Source organism: Daktulosphaira vitifoliae, unplaced genomic scaffold, assembly GCF_025091365.1.
Source record: "Daktulosphaira vitifoliae isolate Bord-2020 unplaced genomic scaffold, ASM2509136v1 Scaffold_1, whole genome shotgun sequence".
Classification (NCBI taxonomy): Eukaryota; Metazoa; Arthropoda; class Insecta; order Hemiptera; family Phylloxeridae; genus Daktulosphaira; species Daktulosphaira vitifoliae.
Genome location: NW_026099572.1, coordinates 48,041,091 through 48,044,256, shown reverse-complemented (window position 1 = coordinate 48,044,256; position 3,166 = coordinate 48,041,091).

The window sequence follows — 3,166 nt, the reverse complement described above, 5'->3', positions numbered from 1 at the left end:
TTCCGGAACATTTTCAAAAGTTAAGTTGAAAAAGTTAATTTTTTGTAAAAAAGTTACCATTTTGAAACCCCATCCTTTGGGCTGTTAAAGGGTCAAATGTTCACAAAAATATATAAAATGATAGGTAATTATCTAAGGTATCTATAAAAAAAATTTATTAAAAATTATATTGATTCGGTCATTTTTAAAAAAGTTATGGCAATTTTAAGTAAAAAAAATTGAAAAATATCGAAAATTAGCGATTTTTAAATCTNTATTTCCTTAATTATATCCAGATTAGTAATTCATAGATTCAAAAATATAATATAAAATTATATATTATATAATTGTAATATTGAATTGTTTTCAAATTATTATTGATATTTATTTTCAATATGTTAAAAATAATATTTTGTAACCTTCTTTATTTCGTACTTTAAAGTGAAAGTATAGTAAATAAAAATGAATTTATTACCATAACTTTTAGCTCAACTTGCAAGTTTGAAATTGACATTATTAAATAAAAAAAACCCAGCACAGGGGGGTCGCGGCACAGTGATGCCATGGTATAGTTGAATCAAGTATAATGATACCTGCCAGTGATTAAAATCACTATCAAAAAAAAAACGCTTCGATGCAAATCTTTAGATAGTGTTTAATTTTAAAAAATTGGTATATTATTCCAAAAGCTACATGATCTGCTATTTTCTTATTAATATCCTGAATGAAAAAGGAATTATTAAAAAATATTGTAACTCATAAAAAATTATATTGATCCATACACTTTTCAATAAGTTATATCATTATAAAGTTAAAAATGTAAAAAATAAAATCGAGAAATTTCACACAATAATAGCATTTGGTAGCTATTTTCACCGTGAAGACAAAATAAAATTTACTCAATTGATTGTATTATTAATATTGATTATATTTGTAAAAATCCATTGTTAAACTCAGGTGAAACTAAAAATCATTTTTCTTTTAAATTTATGATTTATATAGTAACATGTTACAAAAAAATTTGAAATATTATAGACTGGTAGTAGCTGTGCGACGCGAAATACTCAGACGACAGATCGCCGAATGAAATTGTAATAAACAAAATAAAAATATTATTTTTTAAAAGGGAAGGGAGAAGGGTATTAAGGGGGTAAAGATGAAGTGGTATCTGGGGCTGTTCAGAAATGAAGGGCACAATAATATTTAAAACCTTTATATAAAAATAGATATTATATTTATTTGTTGTGAGGACATTAGGTGATAATAAAAATAAATAAAAAACTTGTTCCTGTGTAAAATATTAATAAATCATCTAAGACAATGTTCAGCTCTCAGGATGATATATATAAAAAAAAAAGTCACAGAGACAAAATATTTACTTATACTGACGCAGATTCCATGTAAGAGAATATTGACCATTAACCGTCAAAAAGGTTTGAGAGTAATGATAGAGCCGAAAGAACTGTGAGAAAGGAGAGAGTAGTCATCCACGAGAGAGGAGAGAACAGTCCCTTTTTACGAGAAAAATGGATTTTTATACGCTGGATGTAGTAAGCCAGCGATCTCTATTGAAATATCTAATAATTATTTGTGATTGGTTAATTGTGATAGAAACCCTACCGTGGGCGTAGTTAATGAATTGTAGGGGNAATTTTATTTTGCAATTATTTAGTATTGAAACACAAAAGTCTTTAATAAATATCTTGGTACATATATCGATAGCTAGTGGAGGCTCGTGGGTGCTAGAGATGGGGTGGACTTAAAATATAATACCGCTAGTCATAGGTATAAAGAGGCTTACACACTAGGCGTTTAATCGCGCGCGTACGCGTTTTTAAAAACGCGGCGATTAATCGCTTTATATAAAACACCCGCATTTAAATTGAACCATGCACACTATGAGTAAAAACATGCGTTTGGACGCGACCGATCGCTAAAATTAAACAATACAAATCGCATGTTATCATTCACACGGGGCGATTTAATGCCGCGATTTCCGGCCACATGAGGGTTCATTCAATCTATTTTTACGTATTATTTTGGATTCATTTCCTTTTGTGTCTTCTATCTATCATGTCTTTTGACACAGAAAATTTTATTAATTCCATATATTTGGAAGAGTCAATTTGGAATACAGGTAAGTATTAAATAGAGTACATAGAGTAAATAGAGTAAATAGAGTTAATAAAATTAATACGATCATATGTATTAGCTTAATACATTTCAATTTATATAAGTACTGTATACTTTAAAATTAAATATTAATAGGGGAAAATATTATTATTAGTATATATGTATAGTTTTACATAGGAACTCATTATGGAATTACTTCAAATAATATAAATCATAAAAATTAAATTTTGTCGAACATTTTATTTGAAATTTTTTATTTTAACTTTTCGTGGGAAGGATTTATATAATTTAAAAAAAATGGACAAATTTATGGGTTCATATTATGTATATGCAGTTCTTATACGTTTTATTAATTGTTTAAAATTAGTTGATCAAGTAAATTTATAGTTTCAACTAGAAACATTGTGTGATCTTTTGACTAGCCGTTAAGCAATATCAGTCAAGTGGGACTGATAAAAAATGATAACAGCCACAAAAAAAAATTTAAATGTTTTTTACATTCCTATGAATACCTATTTTTTTATAATTAGGACCACCTTAGTCTTTTTAAATTATATTCACAATACATAATATCTTTATAACATAGCTATTTTAGCAAACATTGTCGTAGTTTTAATATATTATTTTGATTTCAACAAGGGCGGTCCTACAGATAATTTTAAGGAGGGTGTGGATTGAATTTTGCCAACTGTTAGTGATAAATTTGCCGACTAAATTATTTCAATGAGTCAAAGTCCACATTATTAACGAATATTTAATACTTTTTTAAATACATTCAAACTTGTCATATTATAATAGATCATATTTTATAAGATAAAATTTATCATATAAAATAACATTTTTTATAACAAATTTAACTTATTTTATACTTTAAAAAATAAAAAAATATTAAGAACAAATGCTATCTCGAGGAATCTGTTATGATTATACTGTAGCTATTGGCGGGCTAATTTTCTTTGTAAAAACGCGTCAAAACGCTTGCAGTATGCACATGAACGGCGTTCGCGTTCAAAACGCCGCGTTTTTAAAAACGCGTACGCGCGCGATTAAACGC